Source organism: Budorcas taxicolor, chromosome 9 (assembly GCF_023091745.1).
Source record: "Budorcas taxicolor isolate Tak-1 chromosome 9, Takin1.1, whole genome shotgun sequence".
In the NCBI taxonomy this organism is placed as follows: domain Eukaryota; kingdom Metazoa; phylum Chordata; class Mammalia; order Artiodactyla; family Bovidae; genus Budorcas; species Budorcas taxicolor.
The window spans coordinates 26,327,725-26,354,839 of record NC_068918.1 but is presented as its reverse complement, the minus strand read 5'-3'; positions in this window follow the sequence as shown (position 1 = coordinate 26,354,839).

Genomic DNA, 27,115 nt, shown 5'->3' with positions numbered 1-27,115 from the left:
TTTAGCATCTTGATCAGCTCCTGGCTGTAGGATACTATGAGAAATTTATTTACTGCATGGCCTATTATTGAGTTATAGGAGAAACTAATTTGGCAGTACTAACATGGTTGCTAAGCAATAAGCAGCATATTTAAGTAGAAACAAGTTTTTAAGAAGAAGTAAAATAAAAATTAGATACCTGATATACCAGACTTTTCATCATGTCCAAGAAATTAAAGACAGCTTCAACATTTTACAAATTAAAGCCACTTTTAATATAGCTTAGCCCTTACTCTTTTGTTACAGGCTAACTTCTTTACCTTGTGGAGAAACGTGAACCCATAATTACACTAAACCACAGGAACCAAATCCTTAATAGTTATAGTGTAAATATGTACACAGTTCTCTCAAAGATGCCAAGCAGTGTTTGAGTTAGTTTGCTCAGTGATGGTAAATAGGAGGGAGTACCTGCTAATATCAGGTTTCAAGGTTTACATCACAGGTTGAAGGCACACATAATCTGTAGGTACCCAGATTCAGATTTTCACAAAGGAAAATGCTTTTATATTGTGAAAGAAATCCTGTTTATGAAACTGGTGCTACATTTTTCCCCCCAGGTATTTTTTTGTTTTGTGGTTTATTCTTGCCTCAAAAATAAAACCCAAAGAAGAAGAAAAAAAGAAGTTTATGCTCATAGACAACATTTACCTTGTATTAAAATACTCATTTCAAAAAAAAATAATAAATAAAAAAAATAAAATAAAATACTCATTTCACTAAGATGGCAGATAGCTTCTATAGCATTAATCAACGGAAACTAATTCAAGCACTCTTGAAGTTAAAAAGATTCAGTTTAGAGATATAAATAAATGATGAACTCTGATTCTATATAAAAAGAAATTGTGTGCTAATAGGAACATGTTTCATGTCATACCTTAATATGTTGTATGTATAAATTGCACCATTGAGTGCATGATCAAACTGCTTTCATTTGTTCATTTATATATTTATTGTTCTATCCATGTGTCATATAAAATACAAATGAGATGCCCTGAACATTGCTCTGTGTGAGCAAGTAGGAATGTTTACAATCCTAAATCATGGAGGAGAGCTCTGTGAGAGAGGAGAAATTTAGAATAGGGAAGAATTCCTCAGAGGAAATGGAGGAAAAGTTGACTGCTTTTGTTTTCTATCCATGGCTGCAAAGGGGCATAAAAAATAGAGAGTTGAGAGCTTTTTTACAACCTAGTAAAGGAACCAAGAGTCATAGCAGAAAGTAAGATTCTTACAAAATCAGAACAATGTACTTTTGCAGTAGATGAAGTCAACAGTCTTTAGTTTTGGTGATGGTGGTTGAACCGTTGTGTCCAACTCTTGAGACCCCATGGGCTGTAGCCTGCCAGGCTCCTCTGTCCATGGGATTCCCAGGCAGGAATACTGAAGTGCATTGCCATTTCCTTCTCCAGGGGATCATCCTGACCCAGGGATCGAATCTGAGTCTCCTGTTTCTCCTGGATGCAGGCAGATTCTTTACCTGCTGAGCCACCAGGGAAGCCTCAGAAAATATATTTCTTTACATAAAGCTGAGGTTCATTCATAACTAAACAGCTGTGTTCATTCTGGTTACCATTCAAAAAAAGGGCCTGGTGAAATTAGGGACTGCCTGGCAGAAAGAAAGCAGTGAGGCAGAGCATGGAAAATGGAAAGTGAAGCTGAATCATGGGGTAGGTGAAAAGTGAAATTTTTATTCACTTTGTTTCAGTAGGACCTTCCTAGAAATGGAAACTTCCTGTCTTATCAACCACTTATGCTCAGAGATTCAAAAGAATGCCTGTTGTTCACCCTTATGTTCATTCCCTCCAGAGGGTATTATATAAGTAATCAAACCGTCCTCAGATATCTTTGGTTATTCACAGGAAAGACATCAATCTTTCCTGGTTCTACTTCAGTCCCTCCATCAACTCATTGCCAAGGTCCAGCTCTTCATTATCCTCCCTTCTTATTTGAATTCTGTGAACAATCTAATTAATATGTTTTTTCCAATAGCATCCACATAGAAATACTCAACTCCCAGATTTATATCAGCTTCTCAAAAGTCTCTTCTGAGATCCAGACTAGTATAAGTTACTGACTACTAGTCACTAGTATACTAGTTACTAGTATAAGTTACTGACTACTAAACACTAAATGCAATTCAAACACATCAGGCTCAATTAATATATAAGTTAAATCATAATTTTTTCTTTGAACCCAGCCCCTTCAATATTTTCTATCTTAACTGGTGGTACCACCATCCACCAAATCACCTATAAGTGCTTCCTTATATTTCACATCCATTCAGAAACAAGACATTGCAGACACTGTTCTAAATATTTCCACACATTAACATGTTTAAAATTTTAGAAATGATTGACATATTAGTTTTAGATGTACAACATAATGGTTCAACATTTGTATATATTGTGAAATGATCACCTAATTGTGGTTAACATTCGCCACCGCAATGTGCTTAGTCGTTCGACTCTTTGTGATCCCGTAGACTGTAGCCCACCAGGCTCCTCTGTCCATGCAGATTCTCCAGGCAAGATACTGGAGTGGGTTGTCAAGCCCTCCTCCAGGGGATCTTCCCAACCCATGGATTGAACTCAGGTCTCCTGCATTTCAGGCAATTTCTTTACCATCTGAGCTACCAGGGAAGCCCACGAATACTGGAGTGGGTAGCCTATCCCTTCTCTAGGGGATCTTCCCAACCCAGGAATCAAACCAGGGTCTCCTGCATTGCAGGTGGATTCCTTACCAGCTGAACTACCAGGGAAACCTCATTCATCATCATAGGTAGTTATCATTTTTTTCTTATAATGAAAATCTTTTAAAATCGACTGTCTTAGCAACTTTCAAATTTCCAATACAGTATTATTAACTATAACTCCCATGGTGTACATTACATACCCATGATTTACTTTATAGCTTGAGTTCATACTTTTAACCTCTTTCACCCATTTTGCCCATTCCCCACCCCATTCTTTTACCCTGTCCCCACCTCTGGCAATCACCAATCTGTTCTCTGTATCCATGAGTTTATTTTGTTTTGTTTTGTTATTGTTTAGATTTCACAGGTAAGTGAGATCAGTATTTGTTTTTCTGACATTGCAATTAACATAATGCCTTCAAGGGCCATCCATGTTTTCACAAATGGCAAAGTTTCCCTCTTTTTATGGTTGAATAATATTACACACATACACACACATGCACACACACACTAACATTTAATCTTGGTGACAATCCCATGAGGTGAGTTCTGCTATTACCACCATTTGACATATGAGAAGCCTGAATCTCAGAGAAGTTAAGCAACTTGCCCAAGGTCACATAACCAATATGTAAGTGAGCCAGATTTTGAGCCTACCTTGTATGACACTACCATATTATACTGCCCCTTTATAAAACTCATCAATTCTACCTCTTAAATATCTCTTGATTGCTTCCTCCACGCCCTCATTATCAGTGTTACATCTTATTTAGGCATGTATCATCTAGGCTGTCTGACTCTGTGACTGAAATAACAGCAACGACAGACATCTAGGCTATGGCAGGAATCTCCTAACTGGTTTCCTGGCCTCAAATTTTACCTCATCTTCCTCACTGCACTTTCTAAAACAGGCATCTAAAAGCATTACTCCCTGTTTTAAAACCATCAGTGAGTTCCCTGACCTGTAAGAATGTTTCTCATTTGGGGGGTAGAAACCAGGACCATTGCAAGTTAGTTCCCTAATTTACTAAATCAGTCCTGATACTCTAAACACATCATATGTTTTCACTTCAATACCTCTCCTTGGGATCTTTCATCTGCATAGGATGCCCTTCTCCCATCTTCACTTGGCTAATTCCTGAGAGGCCAGTTTAGGAGACCACATAGGAAAGCCTTCCTGGATTTATAGGCTGGGTCAGTGCTTCTGTGCTCCTGTACACTCCCATCTGTAGGTATTAACACCTGCTCTGCTGGATTCTCACAGTAGCTAAGAAAAATGAAGTTTAGCCCTAGGATTTTAGCACTGGCTTTGACTCCTGCCTCTGTCACCTGCCAACTTTGTGACATTAGGCACTTAAAAGCTTAGTCACTATTATTACTGTCCTCATCTCACTCTACCAGATTTATCTCTTGACTTGTTAATCTCCCTGCCAGACTGTGAATCAAAATTCAAAGACATCTACATCTCACTGTCTCCAGCTTCTAACATAATGCCTATCCTTGATAAGAGACATTCAAACAGTATTAAACTAAACTAAAAATAAAACATGGAGTCCTACTTTACACTGAGAGTAATAAATATACATGACCTTGTACAAGAATTGAAGTTACTGCTAAAGCGATTTGAATAGATCTATGAATATAAGCCGTAAGAGTCTGCAAAAAGATGACGGTACTGGCCTCAACTTTACTAGTGCCACTGCGGCAAGGATATGAAACCTTCTCTCTCAGCTGACGACAGGACACAGTATACCTGACTTAGTATAGCAGTTCTAGGGTCTACGTTTGATAGGGTATGAGCAAACCAGAAAGAAGCAATCAGACTAAAGAATTAATATAATGAAATGGGCACAGAACAACTTTGTATCTCCTTTGGAAGAGAACAGGTTATCTTAACTTCCACTTTGTATTTTGTGTCATACGATTGTTCTGAAAGAGGACATGACGACCTCCATTCAGAGCTATTTTTGCCTATGTAACACCTTTTTTGGTAATGACTTTTCCAATGGGTTTTCTTGTATGTTAATGTTAGGAAACTAAGTAGACATTTAGCTTTCATCTTAATAATTTTGAAATCAGAGATCTAGAAATACAAATACATTGCAATAAATTATACTTCCTCCTATTATCATGTTATTTAACACTTGGTTAATTATGCTTTGGAGAAAAAGTTTGAAATGTATTAACCTAAAGCATCTTCTCACGAATTCTAATAATTAATTTGTTAATCCAATAAATACAGGTTTGCATTTGATACAAATGCTCTGAACCCAACTCTGAAAAATAATACTGGTCATTCTATCTGGGTCTCAAGTCCTAACAACAATTAGACTTGAAAAACTTGTCAGCATATTAAACAAAATTTAGTAGGATCTTTCTCTCTTATTTTAAACACTATGTGAAGTGAAAGTCGCTCAGTCCTGTCTAACTCATGGACTATACAGTCCATGAAATTCTCCAGGCCAGAATACTGGAGTGGGTAGCCTTTTCCTTCTCCAGGGGATCTTCCCAACCCAGGGATTGAACCCACGTCTCCTGTATTGCAGGTGGATTCTTTACCAGCTGAGCCACAAGGGAAGCCCAAGAATACTGGAGTGGGTAGCCTGTTCCTTCTCCAGTGGATCTTCCCAACGCAGGAATTGAACTGGGGTCTCCTGCATTGCAGGTGGATTCTTTACCAACTGAGGTATCAGAGAAGCCCTTAAACACTACAGCTTGATTTTTTTTTATATAATTTTGTTGTAGAAGAAGGCTACCAACTGTCTTGAGTTTGAGAATGCTAAGGTAATTATCCAGGGGCCACTGGAAAGCTGCCACCAAGTAGCCCTTTGGTTATTAGAGGAAACAGAAACCAGTAGATATCTTTGCTGTTGTTCAGTGGCTAAGTCGTGTCTAACTCTTTGCAACTCTGTGGACTGCAGCATGCCAGGCTCCTCTGTCTCCTGGAGTTTGCTCAAACTCATGCCCCATTGAGTTGGTGATGCCATCCAACCAACTCATCCTCTGTCACCCTCTTCTCCTCCTGCCCTCAATATTTCCCAGCATCAGGGTCTTTTCCAATGAGTCGGCTCTTCACATTAAGTGGCCAAAGTATTGGAGCTTCAGCATCAGTCCTTCCAGTAAATAGTCAGGAGTGATTTTCCTTTAGGATTGATTGGTTTGATCTCCTTGCTGTCCAAGGGACTCTCAAGAGTTTTCTCCAGCACCACAGTTCAAAAGCATCAATTCCTCAGCACTCTTAGGATACCATTACCAAGGATGGATCCTTCCTAATCATTTTCTACATTTGTGCTCTGTCTTCACAAAATGATTTAAATTCTCAGGAAAGAGACGAGTCAGTTCAGCTTGAATGATGCACCCTTTCTTTAATCAGGGAGCGATCTTGTGGTTTAGGTTGCGTATGTATATGTGTATGTACATGTGCATGCTTGTGTGTGGTGTGTGTCTACATTCATCACACCAGCCATGCCAAAGATTTATGACCTAGGCTGCACCAAGGAGATACAAGTCCAAAACTGTTACAGAATCTTGGGGAAAAGAGGTCTCTTTCACTGGCATCACAAAGCTGATAGGATACAGACCAGGAGCTACTGGTGGTCAGTTTGCTACTTGGTCACCTCTTGGAAAGACCCTTCCCTTCCTGAAAATTAAAACAAAGAAGCCGAGAGAGAGAAACTTTCTGTTGTGAAAGTCTGAGAGTTGGATCTATGTTTTCTCCCAAATAAAACAACTTTTAGGGCCTAAGCCCTTGGCCTCTACTGGAAGAACCAAGGTTTTCTTGGGAGAAAATAGTTCAAATTGGTCTCTGAAGCATTTGCACAGGCAGGATTTCACTCTAAGATCCTTCTCTCTATGAACTATTTTGAGAAGATGTTACCAGCTAACAACTCAATCAGAAAAGAACATCACTGAGGCCTCTGAACCTAAAGCAAAACCTAAAATAAAGGGTCTCCTGTAATAGCCTACTTCCTGATGAATCACTCACACAGTAATGGCTCTGAAATACATCCTGGCACCAAGCAAGTAATGGTAGGTATCTATTTGATTTAGGATAACATTTATCCCAAGAACTGAAGACTCCGAAAGGACCCTAAATGACAGTGACCGAGGTGGGGTAGGAGTATTTTGTGCACTGGACTGAGGTGGAGGAAAGGGGAAGGTTGGGCGTCTTAAAAAAAAAAAAAAAGTACACCATGAAGATCACCTACTAGGCAGTTCATATATCTCCAAAGAAGTGGCCTATTAGTTAATGCTCCAGAAAAATAGATTTTAAAATTGGATGTGGCTCTAAATGACAAAAGTTTAAGGAACAAAAAAAGATAAGTGGTAAGTGATTAAGCCCTGACAAATGAAATAACCAATAATGAGCTCCTTTAAAACTATGAATAACTAAGGCAGAAAAGCAACTAGTACAAAACTTAAAGAGTATTCATTAGAGGGGACCATAAATCACTCATTGCTAATACTGACACCTCATAATCTCAGCATTAGGCCAGTGTAGTCAGATATCAATGCCAGAATCTTCTGAACATACAGCTCCATCAAGAAAGATGATTATGTTTAAAACTCTGTGATGTGTTGATTACTGGTTATGAAAGATGAGGGCAGAAGAGGTTTTAAAAGTGAGGATAAAATTTTCTGGGCTTCCCTAGTGGCTCAGTGGTAACGAATCTGCCTGTAATGCAGGAGACTGCCTGCAATGTAGGAGACATGGATTTGATCCCTGGGTCAGGAAGATCCCCTGCAGAAGGAAATGGCAAGGCACTCCAGTATTACTGCCTGGGGAATCCCATGGACAGAGGAGTCTGGTTGGCTACAGCCCGTGGAGTCACAAGAGTCAGACATGACTTAGTGACTCAACCACCAAAACTAAAGATTATGTGACTACATATGTATAATTTCACTATTATAATTACAATCCCATATTTGTAATGTATTTTCTTCCAAGGTTTTTCTTTGCACACACCAAATATTTAACAGGCATTATCTCTGAGTAACTGAGTTGTGAGTGACTTTTATTGTCTTTATTAAACAATTCTATATATGCTGATTATTTTAACTTTAAACATTTCTCAATTTATATTTTTTCTTATTTTTATGTTATTTTTACTTTATATTAATTTTTATTGGAATACAGTTGCTTTACAATATTTTGTTAGTTTCTTCTGTACAGCAAAGTTAATCGGCTATATGTTTACATGTGTCCCCTCTTTTTTGGAATTCCTTCCCATTTAGGTCACCAGAGAGCACTGAGTAGAGTTCCTTATGCTATACAATATATCCTCATTAGTTATCTATCAATTCATAATTTTGAAGAAAGATATTCATTCATCCAACAAATTTTTACTTAATACGTAAATTTGAGGCACAAGGGCTACAGAACTGGCACAGAAATGTTGTCCCTGCCTTCTTGAGACTTGACTATTTTATTACTACTTGAGTTGGATGGGAGAGGAAAAAGCAGACAATAAATACAAAAGATAAATATATCATATCCAGGTGGGAATAAGTAACATTTTTTGGCAGTATTATACAAACTAGGGCTCACATTAGTGCACGTATATAGATTTTTTTGTGTGAAAGTACTTTAGATTGCCAAAATCCCCAAAAGTAATTCAAATGCTTTAAATTTATTCATTAATCATTTAACAACTATTTTTTCCCATATGTCTCAAACACAAACTAAGGGTCTTTAAAGTAAAGATAAATAAAATAATTATTGGCCTGAAGGAGACAGCAGTCCAGTGAGCAGCAGTCTGAGAAATTTGATAATTTGCTGTAAATATGATGGATATGAATGCTTACATCACCTTTGACAAAAAGATGGATTCAGGGGATTCACAGTTTATTGCTGTTTTACCCCTCATTCAAAAGCACTGAGTAGTGATACAGTTGATAAAACACAAAAATGACAAGCATATGATAAAAACAATAGGCATATATATATATACATATATACTCATCTTTATCAATTGTTTCTTAAATTTCTTTTGACTATAAAAGCATTTCTTTTATAATCATAGAGTAGCATTCTTTTAATTCAGAGTGGAAAATCAGAACATTAAAGAAACATTTCTAAAAGCAACCACAAACTTACACATAATTTTACCATCCAGAGGCAATCATTATTAATGTTTAATTTTCTTTCTTCTAGGTATATGGACAACATAAACACTTTTAATTGAAATGGACGACTTGACTGTATGAAGTAGAATACAAATACACAAGATGATAATTTTTATGGAAAGAGACTGAAATATTTTTTGGAAACTTCAGTCAGATCCGGTATGTCAGGGGCAGTTTTCATCGACCATTTTGGCTTCAATAATTCTCAAGCTCAGCATTTTAATGGGAAAATTTTATTCCTAGTGATCTTTATTTTGCCTGTTTTCTAATACCTTAGTCTATTTTCTACCTGGTGCAGAAAGTGACATTCTTACATGGTTTAAAGCAAAAGTGAAATGTTAACCAATTTCCAAAGGCATCCATCAAGAAGGTGACAACTGGAATGTGGGTGCGTACAGAGCAGCGACATGGTTGACAAGATGTGAATGCCTGTGGCGCTGCACATAAAGATGACAAGCAAGTGACAAAGCAACAGACTGTGTGTCGACCAGCACAGAGGGGCCCAGGCAGCCTCCAGCGACAGAGACGACAGGAAGATCGAGAGGAAATTGTCAAAAGCCCAGAAAAGAAATGGGCGTTCAAAGACCAAGTGATGCACTGAACACAGGAAGTTACCCCAAATTCTTCAGCATATAAACAAAATAATGACTTGGTTTGGGGGTTTTTCTCTCTTCCCAGACTTCTGTTCATTTCTATTCCTCGTCCCAATGTTTCCATTTTCCCATAAGCACTCTTGCTTCCCACTTTGTGGTCTCTAGATGCTCCTTGCTGCTGCTAAGTCGCTTCAGTTGTGTCCGACTCTGTGCAACCCCATAGACAGCAGTCCACCAGGCTCTGCTGTCCCTGGGATTCTCCAGGCAAGAACACTGGAGTGGGTTGCCATTTCCTTCTCCAATGCATGAAAGTGAAAAGTGAAAGTGAAGTCACTGAGTCGTGTCCAACTCTCAGCGACCCCATGGACTGCAGCCTACCAGGCTCCTCCACCCATGGGATTTTCCAGGCAAGAGTGCTGGAGTGGGGTGCCACTGCTAGATGCTCCTTATCAAGCTTCAAACAAGTCCACATACTCACCTCCCAAAGATAATGGCTCACTCAATATTCCGTAATAACCTTAGAGAAGAGAACTTGAAAAGAAATAGATGTATACGTACATGTATATGTGTAACTAAATCACTTTGCTGTACACCTGAAACTAACACAACATTGTTAATCAATTTTACACCAATGTAAAATAATTTTTAAAAAATCAGTAAGATACAAAGTTCAGTTTAAAAACAGGTTTTATTGTTGAAGGTTAAAAAGGAAAGAAAGCAAAGCAGAAATGAGCACGTTCATGAGCCGCAGAGTGAATTAGAAACACAACAAAGCTTATTCTCCCCTCTCCTATGTCTAAGGAAAAGGAGGTGTAAGTTACACATGGCACTATCCCCTCTTCGAGGGCACATAAATTAGTGGTTTCTTGAATCCAGTTTCAGAATCTTTTTAATGGTCTTTGCAAGGAAGTCTGTATTTCCTGGAATGACCCAATGTACCACATGTTGTCTATCATGAACACTTGCTTCCATTCCAAAAAAATACCATCTCTATGTCAGCTTATTATTTTCATAACTAGTATTGGGTATAATAAAAGAAGAGATTACTTTGGGATGCTCTGCATTATGCTAACCACAGTAGATGAGAAAACAATTTTGCTAGGGTCAGAGCTCGGTATAAAGTTCTGCTGCAGTGGGGCTCCTGAATTTGAGGTGACATGTGTATTGTTCTTCATAACAATGAGTGATACAGGTATTAAAAGTGAATGGAAACTCTCCATTACTCTTGAGCAGAAAATGGATGTGATCAAATGCTGGATTTTGCTCCCTGATATTTAGGTCTCATGATACTTAGGTCTGATACTTACCTGATACTTAGGTCTCATGACATCCAGTCCCATCACTTCATGGCAAATAGATGGGGAAACAATGGAAACAGTGACAGACTTTATTTCCTGGGCTCCAAAATCACTGCAGATGGTGACTGCAGCCATGAAATTAAAAGATGCTTGCGCCTTGGAAGAAAAGCTATGACTGACCTAGACAGCATATTAAAAAGCAGCGACGTTACTTTGCCAACAAAGGTTCGTCTAGTCAAAGCTATGGTTTTTCCAGTAGTCATGTATGGATGTGAGAGTTGGACTGTGAAGAAAGCTGAGCGCTGAAGAATTGATGCTTTTGAACTGTGGTGCTACAGAAGTCTCTTGAGAGTCCCTCGGACAGCAAGTAGATCAAACCAGTCAATCCTAAAGGAAATCAGTCCTGAATATTCATTGGAAGGACTGACGATGAGGCTGAAACTCCAATACTCTGGCCACCTGATGCGAAGAACTGACTCATTGGGAAAGACCCTGATGCTGGGAAAGACTGAAGGCAGGAGGAGAAGGGGATGACAGAGGATGAGATGCTTAGATGGCATCACTGACTTGATGGACATGAGTTTGAATAAGCTCCGGGTGTTAGTGGTGGACAGGGAACCCTGCATGCTGCAGTCCATGGGGTCACAAAGAGCCGGACACGACTGAGTGACTGAGATGAACTTAGGTCTCAGGGCTTTATGCTTAGAGCTATATAAAAGTCCTTTACTATCAAAATTTCAGAAAGAAAACAATAACTTCATCATTGTAGGTCTCAAGTACTTAATCCTTTCCCTCTTTATTCTCATTGAAATACTACTTTTATAATGTAAATTTAATAACATGCTTCCTGAAAACACTGCAATTTCAATACATCAACTATGTTGCTAAGTCAGTTCAGTCGTGTCTGACTCTTTGTGACCCTAGGGACCGTAGCCCACCAGGCTCCTCTGTCCATGGGATTCTCCAGGCAAGGATGCTGGAGTGGATTGCCATGACCTTCTCCAGGGGATCTACCCACCCCAGGGATTGAACCCACATCTCTCAAGTCTCCTTATTGGCAGGCAGGTTCTTTACCACTAGTGCCACATGGGAAGCCCATAGATTAATGGATTAGTTGGCAATTTCAAAAAAAAATTAATTTTTTAAAGCAATTTCTCCCCAGCTCACTAAAAGGATTGAGTACATTTATCCAATATTTTACAAGCTTCCAAGATAAAATAGTGATTCTTTTAAAATACTACAAAGTTTGCACAGAATGAGGACATGAAGTAGACTATGTACTCATGGAACTGATAAAAAGGTAGTGAAAAAGGCCATTCCCTCTCCACCAAAAAGATCTGTTTCTGTGTAAAATGTTTGTATATATATATCATGTGTGTGCATATGTGTGTGTCTCTGTGTGTGTGGTGACTCATTCTTATTACCTAAGCATTGTCATCTTTTTGGTCCTTTTTAACATTCAAAATAAATCTGTTTCATTCTTTCCATTATTCCCTGTCTGATTAATGTCTTTGTAAGATTCCTTTTTGTGCACTTAGTGCCAAGATGGGAGATAAGCAAAAGATATTTGATAGATAAAGGAGATTAAAAAGTTTCCTTTCTTGGCCAGGACTGCCCCTAAAATCAAACATCCCAGGACTTCAAACTGATGTCACTGAATCTTAGCAGATAGTAAACATCACAAATTTTAAATACTGTGGCTTTGTTGTGGAATTTGTTTACAGTATCATAATCATTATTTTATTCAAATAATGCCAAAAGACTTTAATAAAAATAACTGACCTGCCTTTTACAATGTGTGACCTTAAAATAGATTTGCCAAATTTGAATTACATGTATGTTATTTCTTTATAACCAGAGCACAAACTATTTCCTAAAGGAATTCATATACTATATTCCAAGAGTGGATGGATCAACCAGAAAATATATTTCGAAACCAGACTCTCACTATAAAGCAAGGGCATAGCTGAATTGCACATGACTGAATAGGATAATGGTAAGAGAAGGCAAACACACAAAAATAAAACAGTGAAGAAGAGAAATATTTTGCTTTTAATGGAGGCAAAGATCCTTAGGAAAGTAAAACTTTCATTGACAGGCTAGCTCTTGTGTGCTTTTGTAGCATGCTGTAAAAGGAGAAGGTTAAAACCATCTATTGTTTCCATATCATGACAAAATGCTCATCTTTGCAATCCTACTGACACTGATCTCAGTGGGCCTCTTACGCCACCAAAAGAATAGTTCTCTGCCGCCATTAGCTCCTAATTGGCCCAGCAGCTAACCTAGCAGCAACCTCTCCCTCCGTGGTCAACACGCCCCGTGGTGATTTGCACCTACTGACACCACAGCGGCTAATTCACCTTCAGGACCTGTCAGCTTCCACTGGGGTCACTTTAACTCTGCCTCCTTTGTGACATGGATCTGCTTTTAAAATGGTGATAATCTAGGAAGCATTCCTCTTGGGACCCAGTTGTGATTATATAATCTGTCACAGACCCAAAGGGCTTCTAAATACAAGCAGACACTGAGATTCCATGAGGGATAAGGCACCGGGGGCCCTTATGTCAGATAACTTACTCGCTTCCCCTTGGAAGCAGTTCTGTATTTTTATTCAAGTACAAAAGCATACAATAAGGGCAGCACTGTTATCAAAAGAGGGAGGTAGGAGAGAGCTCTTAGGGGTTAGCCCAACATAATTTTCCAAGTTCCCCTCTGATCTAGGCACCAAAATCAAAAGCACACACTTCGGAATGAATGGTAATGGGAGCACTAAGTGATTTGAACGGTAATAATTGGTGTGTCATTGCCCATATAAACAAAAGAAAATGCATAAATAGGATAATCCTGGCCTAGTCCATACAAATTTCACATCCATTATGCAACAAAGCTACAATTACCCATGGTACTGGCACCCCTGGCACCTCAATTACATTATGTTCTCTTCAACACAGCTTCAATTTCCACTTTAAGCGCACAGTTAACTTTCTTGCAATTTTTAAAATATAAATCCTATATGCCAGCAGATCTGTATGTGAAATTTGGTAAAGAAATAGTATTCTTGGCTTAACGCCAGTCACCATCTTATGTTGGCCTGAAACCAGTCATGCTGAAAACCGATTCTCACCTTGTCTTACACAGGAACTACTGGCATAAAGTATATCCATCTACACCCACCTGCACACTCACTCAAGAAGTGACACATTCCCTCATGCAGGCATCAATTCACACATGCAGACAGGGAGCCAAGCAAATAATGCCTCCCACAGCCAGCAGTCATTATAGATAGATATATGCATGCGTGAACACACACAGCCAGACCTTGATGCGTGCAGAAGCATTCACACATATGCAACTACCACACCTGTTTTCACTCAGTAAAAACACAGCATTTCCCCAAATCTCTACCCTGCACCACTGCTCCCATGAAATATTCAAAAGCAAAGAGATATCCCTCAACAAGATTCCCACAGGCAAGCATGCTAAGGAGTACTGTCCAGTATCCCTCACCTCGTAGAGGTTTTCGGTGAACCTTAGCTAGCTTTTCATTAAAGGGTCACACTCCTTATCACTAACTAAGATTAGTATCAATCAGTATTTCCCACATTTAATTGTTCTTTGCCAGCATATTCGTCTGTTCCTGAAACACTTTTGCCCATATGGACATGGCTAAGTCACAGGTTTTACAGCCATTCCATATTGACTCGGAGGAATAAGTGGGAAAAAAGAAAAGAAAGGAACATTTTCTTGGCTGTTGGTAGAATGTGAAGCATGGATGAAATACCTCAAGAAAACAAAACAGCACTAAACAAAAACAGCACTAAGCCTGTTCAAAACCAATATTTAAATCAAGCAAGGTTAAAAGCTATTCATTTTTAAAATCCAGTGCCAAAACTAGAAGCTCTATGTCAAAATGCAGTCTGAAAAGAGACTGTGACTAAGATTTATTGCAAGGAATTTAAATTTCAACGTACATGAACTCCAGTGACAGGCAGTAAAAACAACATTAAGAGTCGGGAGCTGTTTCTCTCTTCAAAAAAGAAGGAAAGAAGACTTGCAGTGAAAATTCTAAAGTAAATAGAACTCCACTGATAGCAAGTATGAAATTTGTTTCTAGTTTCACAGGAAGTAAATAAATAAAGTGGGTCTAAGAAGGAGTCTCCAACCTAGGAGGAATCACATCCCTCTCCCACCTGTCTGCCCCCTATGTCTTCAGGACTGGTTGATGGACAAGTGTGCTCACAGCCAGAAGTGGAACCAAGGATGCTCACAGACCTGGGCCACAGATACTCCAGCAGAGTTTTAAAAGCGAGCAATTGATAAATACAACAGCCCAAAATGTCTCTCTCTGAAGCCAGACATGAAAAAAGAGAGGACCGGGAATCTGAACAGTAGAGAGACAGAAAGGCAAACAACCATATAAAAGCTGCTGTTCTCATTAACCTATTTCAAGACTTGCATTAATTTTAAAGTGTTTAGCAACACATTCATTTTGGTACATTTTAACAAAGGGTTCTACTTTTTATTTACAGAAGCCACAAATGAGGAAAAAACCAATAATTGGGGAATTTGGATTAAAACACATCTTTATCAGTCAGACCTCTTGGAGCACCAGAGGTCACCTGTGGTCCCACAACTTCATCACAGATTCAAGTCTTCCAAGTTAATTCAGCAAACATGCACGCATGCCATAATGAAATACATCACCAGAAAAAAGGCTGACTGTGGCAGCCACTGATGCATTTCTCCATTTTCTATTGACAAGATCTTGATCATAATCCCTCTGCACAGACCACTGAGCCACGGGCTATCCACCAAGAACACACTGAATGATGAGGTCAAGTTATTCTATACAGTCATGCTTCATGTCTCCAACATAATGCTCAGACTTTAAGATGACACAATCTATGGCCTTTTCTCCAGGCTATGAGTTAACCCTTCTACAAAAGGAGCATAATGACTGGCCATCCCAATATCTCAATTTTCTTTCACTTTTAATCAGCACTCCAAATGGACCTAATTATAGAAGGATCAGACTATTTTAAAGTCTTTCTTGAATGTTACAATATTCCTTCTGTTATATGTTTCAGTTTTTTGGCCACAAGGCATGTGGGATCTTAGCACCCCAACCAGGGATAGAACTTGCATCCCCTGCATTGGAAGGCAGAGTCTTAACCCCTGGACTGTCAGGGAAATCCCATCAGTAGGCTTTGAACACTGGGGCAGAGAGAGAGCTAGTCCATATAATTTGCTGTCCAAACTGAGACACTTTTGAGAGTGAAAAAAGAAACAGGATTCTAGGACAATGGTTATCAACTGATTGTCTTGGGCAAATGGAAACATATAAGCAATGGAGAGGGGCCCAATCCTAGATTCTAATCTAGTCTGGTATTTACGGACCATGCCTGTAGAATTTCAGATCAGAGGTACTAGTTTGAAACTCTCACTATGGGTAGTTTTGGCATTCTCTTCACTGTTTCTAGACTTTGCCCATTCCTGTCCCATTGGCTGTGATCTTACATTTAGACTCTATATTTCATCCAAGTGAATCTTTCAATATTTTACTGTTTTAAACTATCTAAATAGTAAGTTCAGAGTTCAAAAGAAGCATGATGAAAACATGTGGCAAACATTTTTTTTTTTCAAAAGCTATTATAAGATCAAATAACAGCTCTTTTTCCTCTGCTGAAGCTTTTTCAAAAAGGGGAATCTATAATGTTCTATTGTTAGATCTATTCTGATTTCTATTCTAAAAATAAAAAAGAAAAGGCATCACACTGAGAATGTATAAAGAATGAAAGAAAAAGTCAGGAGACTTATACCAAAGAAACAAAACCCAAGGTTACGAACATGACAGGCTCTGTGTGAACCCTTAGCAGTGCTGGCAATAAACCCAAGAGGCAGTCTGAATAAGCATGAATGGAATTAAGACTGTGAGTTAATAATTTTATTTGTTGGCTCTTGCTCAGAAGTCACGTACTTGAGTTCAAGGTCATGGACTTCAGATCATCTATTTTCAAAATTTCGTCCTAACTATGGGACAACTGCCTTCATTATGTGATCTGACGTGTTCCAAAACTGTTCACTGCTGAAAAATACATCTCACTAGGCTGTCCCGGAACCTGCAAGCCCTGGTACTCTGTTGCCTGCCATCTTCAGTTACAGTGGTTATTTGTTCTGGTCACAGCTTTTTTTTTTTTTTTTTTTTTTTTTTTTTTTTTTTGAGAATCTGACCCTCCTTACTCCTACCACCAAAATAAAAATGCATGGGTGATATGCACTAAATACTGTGAATACTGTGAAGTTCTGGGAGCTTTCTGCATCCCTTGTTTGCCCATTTACAGGCAGGTTAAGACTTTTGCTCCTTTCGGGCTTTTAAAGAAGTGCATTTTTAAAAATGGGTTAGGGAATTTGCCGACTTGAGGGCAATATGTTCATGGTTTAATTCTTTATATAGTTATGTAATGTTTGTTAAACTATTATAGTATATTTTATCTAATAATTAGTAGTATCTTTAAGCATTAAAACGCCGAAAATATGAAAGGCAATAAAACTAAGTCTATATTTGTAGATAATTGAAATTAAATTTTTCTTCATTCAATTAATACTTATTATGCATCAACTGTGTTTCAGACATTATGCTATGCCCTGGGAATGAAATGAAAACTAAGTTAACATATCATCTAATGAATACAATAAAATGGTAAGGGTTTAGGGAGAGAATTGATTTTTTTTTTTTTAATTTATCAAGAGCATGCTGTATGCCAGGCTATGTGGTCCATCTTTCTTTATAGCCAAATGCAGTATTTTTATTTAAACATTATTTACAATATTTTATAATGAAAACACTAACACAGAAAGCCCAGGTCACTTTTATACTATCTAGATTTGGGTTTTTTGGTTTTTTTAAGCTAACTCTAGAAGGCAAATGGAGGGTGAATACACACTTAAAGGGAAACAGGTACTAGTTTTAGGCAGTTGTCTGTGTTATCGATAAGGCTGGACAGGAAGCATATTTGAGAGATAGGACTTAGAGACTAATTAGTCCAAAGAGGTTAAAGGTAAGTAAAAACTGAAACTGACCCCTAAGTTTCTGATATTAACGACTTAGAGAATGAAGGCATCTGAGACAAGAAATGAAAAACAAGCATCCAGACAGGAATTTTTACAGTCAAACCTAGTAATTAGGGGTAGTGATAGTCAGTTGTGTCTGACTCTTTGCGGCCCCATGGACTATACAGTACCTGGAATTCTCTAGGCCAGGTAACAGGAAGTAATATACAGTAAAGCTTCAGGAAAACTTTCTGTTAATCTTCCTGGTAAAAAATGCATCAGTCTGTGTGACCAAACACTGTACCTCAGGTCTTAGAATCACTGAGGTCTAGAGCAAAGAGTACCTCTACTAAAGCCAAGTATCTTTCGGTTTTTGTGCAGTTTTATGTGTGTGTGTGTGGACTTGTTTGTGAAGAATAGTTGCCTTATGAGTTTGTTCAAAAAATTTAAAAATATATACAAAACCCCTAATTTTTTCCCATTTGGACACGTAGAATCTTAGGACCACAGAGTATCACTACTTCCCCACTTGTATGTCAGACTATCCACATTGTCCATCCAAGAAGCAAGACTGTCAGGCAATAAACCCTCTGTAGGAGCGGGTCATTGTACACCATAACAGCTCAATGACACCCTCTAGTGGGAACTCTCTATGAGGCAGGGGGAGGTATATTTTGGTTTCTACTTCGTCTTCTATTTTTATGTACAGAATTCTGAAAATTTGCACATTTCATAAGAAAAGAAATTCTCTAAGGGTGAATATGTTCTCAATGGAAGAGTGAATAGAAAATCAGAAAATTTGGTGTCTAAATGGACTTAGATTCATACAAAATATATAAAAACGCGAACTGACTTCTGAATGGTAAAAGGAACCTAAGTAATAGCTGCAATGACCCACTCAGAGTCCCCAGAAGATGTTTTTGGCGGTGCAGTCTGACTGCAACGACCAGAAACATCCTTCCTGCAGAGACATATTCAAAGGAAAAGTAAGAGGGAAAGTCTGTTAGAAGCACAACAAAGTCAAAAAAAGGCTACGTGAGAAAGAGAAAGAAGAAAGGAAGGTATTTTTATATGTCAATATACCTTTGCTGGGGCAAAAATCTCAGGTGAGCTTTCTTGGCTTAGGAGATAAGAGAATATTCAGACAAACTGAGGAGAGAAGAGGGTCTGTAAATCATGCTATCTTGGGTGGAGGGTTAAAAGGGCATTTGTGAACATGAACCTGCACAATGTAGGGCATATTGGATAATAAGTGCATTTTGCCATTATGCCACCATTGTGGGTACAATTGGTCAAGACCCAGTACTCAATTCTCTGAAGTTGGGTCCATTGCAAAAGTCAATACTGAGACTTAGTTAAATGGCTAAAGCTTTGCAAACCACCCTAACCAGGAGTAAATTCCCTGAGGCACTCCATGGAGGAACCCACATGACCAGCTGCATACAAATCTCAGCCTCAAGTAATGCATTTTCAGCAAAATCTTCATAAGCAAAAACTAAAAAATAATATCAGAACCCATTGCATATGGTTCATTTTCTGTCTGCTGATTATTTACACTTTTCCTTAGTTAGTTGCTTTGGTGGCTCAGAGGTTAAAGCATCTGCCTGCAATGCGGGGGCCCTGGGTTCGATCCCTGGGTCAGGAAGATCCCCTGGAGAAGGAAATGGCAACCCACTCCAGTATTCTTGCCTGGAGAATCCCATGGATGGAGGAGCCTGGTGGGCTACAGTCCACGGGGTTGCAAAGAGTCGGACACGACTGAGCTACTTCACTTTCACTTTCGTTAATGTAGGTGTTGGGCACTAAGGAAAGATCCTTTTATAAAATGATCAAGTTAATTCATATAAATGTTTAAACTACATAGACCTGATCTGATCTTTCAGATCAGTCTCTGGTCCCCAAGTAAGAAGCCATTTCTGCATCTCTTTCATTGAACTTTCTGGATGTTTGATAAACATTCTATATTCTAGAAGAGTGGAGAGACCATCTCAATGCAGTATAGCATAAAAGAGGCAACTGGTGACTATCTGAGCCCAAAGACTTGGATTACAAGTTTGGATCCTGACCCTGCAAATGACAAGTTGTGCCACCTCAACTGAGTCATTAAACACTCCTGATGCTACTTCCTTGACTGAAAAAATAATAGGGGAAACTGTCCATGATCTTTGTACCTCATGAGGCATACTGAAGAATTAATAAGACCACATATGCAAAAGCACTAGTATATAGTACCCAATTAGTATTTGGTTTCCTAAATCAGACTTTGTCTTTTTTAATAGTTATAGCTATCTTACGGAGATGGCAATGGTACCCCCACTCCAGTACTCTTTCCTGGAAAATCCCATGGATGGAGGAGCCTGATAGGCTGCAGTCCATGGGGTCACTAAGAGTAGAACACGACTGAGCAACTTCACTTTGACTTTTCACTTTCATGCACTGGAGAAGGAAATGGCAACCCACTCCAGTGTTCTTGCCTGGAGAATCCCAGGGACAGGGGAGCCTGATGGGCTGCCGTCTATGGGGTCGCACAGAGTCGGACACGACTGGTGACTTAGCAGCAGCAGCAGCTATCTTAAGTTTTGTTTTTAGTCATTTTTTATTCAACAAACCGATGTTCAAGTGAAGGATATTTTTCCCCAGCTATAAATGACAAAATATAAGCAAGGTTGGTTAAATGTGGAGATTCAAACTTTTCAAAATAAGTGTCTCCTTGCTGGTATGTGTTCACCATCCTTATTCCCAACACCTTCCTCTTTTCTGAGAGACAGGGTCACACATTGATTTCTAACAGTAGCACATCTATTACATCTTATTGTGCAGATGATATCTACTGTTAAGAATTCATACAACTGTTTTGAATCCTTTTATCTTGAACCAGGAAGGTTTCTTTTGCCATTCCTAAATAAAAATACAATGCACAGCATGGTAAAACTACTTAATACTGTAGCATATTTGAAAATTGCTAGAAGTCTTAAAAGTCCTCCTCACAAAAAAACCTGGTAGCTATATTAAAACTAAAATGCATTCCAGATGGACTCAGAACTATCAAGTTGGAAATGCCTCTACACTAGGAAATGTTTTGCCTTCAAAGAAATTTTTTGAAGGAATATATGTATATTGCTTGGTTGTTCCCCATTAGGAGTTTATCAATATCATTACAGAAAAACTATAAAACTGGAAAAAGAAAATACTCAGTAAATGAGGAAAATGCACTTTTGTTGTTGGTTTGTTTTTTGTTTTTTCTTTTTTTTTTTTGTATCTGTATTTGTTCCCAAGGACTTTGGGAACAAAGTACTACAAACCGGGCGGCATTAAACAAAATGGAAATTTATCCTTTCGTAGTTCTGAGGTTGGAATTCCAAAATCAAGATGTTAGCAATCTTGATTTCTGCTGGAGGCTCTGAAGGAGAGTCTGTCCCATGTTTATTGCCTAGACTGTGGTTGTTGTTGTGAGTTGCTCAGTCGTGTCCGACTCTTTTGCAACCACATGATCCGTAGCCCCTCCAGGACCCTCTGTCCATGGGATTCTCCAGGCAAGAATACTGGAGAGGGTTGCCATTTCCTTCTCCATATGCTGTGGGCTGCTGCTAAGTCGCTTCAGTCGTGTCTGACTCTGTGCCACCCCATAGACAGCAGCCCACCAGGCTCCCCCATCCCTGGGATTCTCCAGGCAAGAACACTGGAGTGGGTTGCCATTTCCTTCTCCAATGCATGAAAGTGAAAAGTAAAAGTGAAGTCGCTCAGTCATGTCCAACTCTTAGGAACCCCATGGACTGCAGCCTACCAGGCTCCTCCATCCATGGGATTCTCCAGGCAAGGGTACTGGAGTGGGGTGCCATTGCCGTCTCTATATACTGTGGGAGTTGCTGGCAATTCTTGCTGTCTTTTAGCTTATAGACATATTGACTCTAACCTTTGCCTCTGTCTTCACGTGGCATTCTCTGTTGTGTGTTTCTGTGCCTATGTCCAAATTTTCCTTTCCTTATAAACACACAGTCACTGAATTAGGGTCTACTGTAATTGTTTGACCTCAACTTAATTTCATGCGCAATAACCTTATTTCCAAATAAAGTCACATTCAAAGGTTAGGATCTGAACATATATTTTAGAGCGACACAATCCAGCCCACAACAAATGTCTGACTCAAATGTACTGAACAGATCCAAATATAAACTTCTGCATAACCCTTTCCAGAAAATAATCTCCCATAGATGTTTCAGAAGTTAAGGTAAACAATAATCTTCCATAAATGTTTTCAGAGGTAAACGTGTGCAGAGTCGCTCAGCTGTGACCAACTCTTTGCAACCCTCTGTCCATGGGATTTCCCAGGCAAGAACACTGGAGTGGGTTGCCATTTCCTCCTCCAAGGCATCTTCCTCACCCAGGGGTCACACTGACAGGTGGATTCTTTACCACTGAGCCACCTGGGAAGTAATGTACTGACACATTTGTTTTTTAAAAAGATATGGAATGAAAGTTACAATTCAATTTCTATAAACAGAAAAAACCCAGGTGAAACCTGCTGGGTGAGACTTTGCCTGAGTCCACGGATACTGGCGTGCCAGGTTATAGGTGAGCCAAAATTAGTACATAAATTCTAACCCCACCCAAGCAAAGCACAACCCCTTTCCTAAACACCATTTAAGATGAAAGTAAACAGCAAGCACATTTAAATGAAAAATATCTTTTAAAAAAAACTGTAATTTGAGCTAAATGCTTGAAAAGAATGTTTAGTATATCTAGCAATACTTATATCTAATAAAACAGGGTCAATCATACTTTATGCAAGCATAAGAAAGAATGGAAAACTTTTATTCCCTTAAAATATTGACTTTAGATTCAGAGGTTTTACATTGTGACTCCTTTTTTGAGTCACAGTTTTCTACATGAGAAAGTGAATTTTCAAACTTTAAATTATAGTTATTAAGCCCAGTTCTAGTTTGAGGCATTTGTTTTAATTTCCTCTTTAGCAAAACTTTTTATCAGAGCTACACTAAGTAGTAAGAATGATGAATTTTATATCCCACCTTCTTTCATTTTCCCTGGGGCGGGTAGCTAACAAGGCGCTGGTAGGATGTCAAATTGAGAAACTCAACCTCTAGACCATCAAGCATAGAAAAATCCAAGCAAATGGATTAATGGATAAAAGGCGGGCTTCCGCTCAGACATCTCTGCTCATCCTTTCACTAACTACATCCCTACATCATGGTATTGTTGTGGAGAGGTTAAGAAGCAGGCAAATACAAAGCAGTGGGCAAAAATCAGGTGCCTAGTTCGTAATTTTACTGACTTTGAAGTGTTAATGATTCTGAGCCTGTTTGTACTTGCCTCAGTTAACGAGAATCTCAGTGCCTATGAATGCAGGCCTTAAAAAAATATTGCCTACCAAACAAAAGAATACACAATGCAATTTCACTTCCAAAAAGCACATTATTTTACCTAATCAGTATAGTTTAAGAAATGGATTTTACTGAAAAAAAAAAATATTTTTTGAAAGTACTACATTAACTTTGTGCAAAAATCAGAAGCAAAGTGATAATATTTGGCATAGTCAGGATAACAAGAAACAGAGTCAGTCCATGAACTCTGAATAGCAAGATGAACAAAGCTTTCATAAAAGAATGTGCCGACAAACATAGCTCCCTCAGACTGGTCCTTCCTTGCTTGCATTAGAACCAAGGTGTGTAGATACTTCAGCTGTGTTCTCACTACTTCACCTTTCCTTCCTTCAAACCGCCTTCCCTAAGGATCTTCTTGCCTTCCATCCCTCCTTTCCAGAAACAATCCTAAGGAACTGAACACAGCTAAGTCCACCTTCCTCAGTTACCACTGGTCTCATCACTGCAATAATCAAGTTACAAGTAACGCTCACAGATTTTATTCCTCCAACCAAACTTCCCCAGTTCAAACCCAACTCAGGATCTAGGCTAAGTATTCACTCTTCTTAAAAGTCTTACATTTTCCATCTCTGGGATATTTTACATGCCATGCTCTGTAACAGCAGAGTTTAGGAAATGGATTTTATTATTAAAAGGAAAGGTTATGAATAATACTGTGAAAAACTAGAGTGCCAGAGTGATAATATATAACTATAAGCAACAGGATAAACTTGCCCCTCAAAAAACTCAGAAACTCACATCTCTCCTTCCTCGTGATCTTGCCTTACAACTCTCTTCCACAGAGATTTTCTAGACCCTGGCCTGCTGGCTTCATTCCCAGGCATGTCCTCACTTGTACAACAGCCTCTCTGTAATACTTAGCACTCACCTCAATTGCACCTGTAGTTGGTGGAGTATATGCTTGCCTGTGTCCACCTCTTAGAAATGCTTTTGCGTACAATCATTTCTGTTTTGTTCTTATGGACTTTCTGTACTGTTTCCCATTAAATGGAAATATATATAATTTCCATAATACATAATAATTAGATTCCTAAAGAAGCTGTGGATCACGAATGCACCTCTCAGACTGGTTGTCTATGTGCCCCCCAAAATACTGAATACCTTTCTTAAAAGAAGTTTATAATCTAATATGGTCAAATGAATTTTAAACAATAGTTCATTGTCAACAAGGCACTGTATTTCAGTCATAACTACCATATTTCCTTGAATGGATATAAATCTCTAGAAAGTAAGATCCCCAAATGAAAGAACAAAGGAGTGTTACATTCCCCTGCTTTGTAGTTTTAAAAGCTGTGTGCCATCCTTCTTTTCGAATTGCCACCCCATCATGTTTGAGAAGGGTTGGACGCTTTGTGCTCAGCTCCATTCATTACCCTGACATCCTTTGATTCTGGGCCGGCTCCCCAGCCGCCATCCTTCCAAGGTGGTGCCAGTGCAGCTCATTCAGTAGCCATCATCACAGTGAAGTATATCCCAGCAGCTCCAGATGGAAGATGGGGGTAAACAGCTCCCCTAAGAGTGCTCTCTGATGCAGTGCCATCAATCAACCCGCAGCTGGGACCAAACCGCTCAGTGACTGAGCCAGCGACTCTCTGCCAAAAGCGTAGCACGTTTCTTAGTGCCCAGCTTCCTCTAAAAGGGAGATGTAACAGCAAGGTGTTTTAGCACTCAACAAGTCCTCAATACCTAATATTTATGCCTCACTTTCTGTAACAGTGACCCACAATGTTTTTTATCTAGGTTTGATTATTTTATCATAACAGACAACCAAATTGGTAACTGTCTCCACTTTACTTCCCTCTGGAAAGGCAAAGTGTCTTATTTGCTTGTTTCTTTAATAAGTCATAAAACAGAAAACCAAACGATAGGTTATTTTACAACATGAGTTGTTTCATTAAATAAATGTTATGGATCATGCCCGGTTAAAGGCAGTAGTAACATCTGCTGACACAGTCAGCACATGACACAGTCATGGAGCAGCAATGGAAATGGAGAGTGGTTTATTTTTTCCTGCAAGTAGCAGATGGGGGGTGGTCCTTCCTTAAGCCAAGATCAAAATTGAGAGCTAACAGTTGGAACTCTGCAACACAAGAGCCTTGGCACCCACACACTTAGGATAAACATCCTCATGATGACTGCCAGGAATATGTTTCTCTCTACTGTAATGTGAGCAGGAGGGTGGGCAATAAGACACTGCCACGGAGTACAGGAGCAAAAAGAGCCATGAGTGAAAAATAATCAGCTCCATTTATAATCATACATTCCATTATAAATATGTTGAACTTATAGTTATGGCACTTGCAGGTCTCAGCAACATATTCAGGTTAACTGGTAAAAGTCATTTCCTGGAATAAACAATATTATTTGCATCACATATTTTTAAGAAGGCTATCCTCCCCCCAAATTGTACACAGGTTCCCTATTCTCTGCAGCTATCTTCTCCAAGATGTTGTAGGTCTCCCAGGTCTCACTGTCCTAATTTGCAGGTAGTAGGAGAATTCTTTGGAGAAGGCAGTGGCACCCCACTCCAGGACTCTTGCCTGGAAAATCCCATGGATGGAGGAGCCTGGTAGGCTGCAGTCCATGGTGTCGCGAAGAGTCAGACATGACTGAATGACTTCACTTTCACTTTTCACTTTCCTGCATTGGAGAAGGAAATGGCAACCCACTCCGGTGTTCTTGCCTGGAGAATCCCAGGGACGAGGGAGCCTCGTGGGCTGCCCGTCTATGGGGTCGCACAGAGTCAGACACGACTGAAGCAACTTAGCAGCAACAGGAGAATTCTTAAGAATTTGGCAAATCATCCTTTATTGGTTCAACAAATTAATTTCCTTTTCTTCTGTTACATAAGAAAAATCAGTCTACCTACAGACAACAAAAGTCTATTTTTGCAACAATTTTCCCATTTCTGTACACATGCAAACACATACATTCCTCCTTCCACCTAATTTCTACTTCAAATGTGTAAGGAAAACCTAGGGAAATTTGACACAGATAGAATGATGAAGTCTTTAATTCCATATGACTGTATGTGTGCCCAAACGCACATGAGAGATTCCAGGCAGGCGTAACAGCATCTAAATCAGGGAGCTGGCATTGAGTCGAGTGATAAGAAAAGCAATGGAATCAGCTTGTGGTAACTCGAGAACTGTCGACATTAGTATCTTCACTCTATAGGTGAGGACACTGATTACCTGGAGACACGAAATCAGTTGCCTCATGAATTCACACTGAACAGGCCCAAGAGTTTAGACTATATAAATCTGCCATAGTAAAGTGCTGAAAGGACAAGATTACGAAAATCTTCTAAGAAAAATCATTCTGTCAAGATAGTACAGTTATTTATTCCTTCCATAAGAATCTATTCATCAGCTAACATGTTCAAGTAATTATGTAGCTAATAAAAACAGGATTGAATTCCCTCCATCAAAGGAAAGATAAGCTTAGAAATAAGGCTGACTATAAATGCTATGTATGTAAGTTAAATCTCTCTACTTACTATCCCCATAACAAGGTAATAACCCATTTTGGTAAGGGAGATAATACTAGAAATAAAGTTGGGAAATCTCTAAAACTATGTGCAAATCATTTAGATACAGGGCAAGTAAAAATATCAGAAGATATGTCAATGTATGGCAAAACCAATACAGTACTGTAAAGTAAAATAAAGTAAAAATAAAAATTAATATATATATATCATAAGATGATGCATTCAGATTTATATAGAGTTGTCATGACACTTAATGCTATGTTTAAAAGTCTATATGTAAAATAAAATTCCAAATACACATTTTCAAAATGGAAAATCTAGATGGATGCTAGATTTTTATTCTATAAACTAAGACTTTAGATTATGCATAGAAACTAACCTGCCCTGGAAATTAATCCCTAAAGAAAAGTGTATGCTCTTTCATTTAAGAA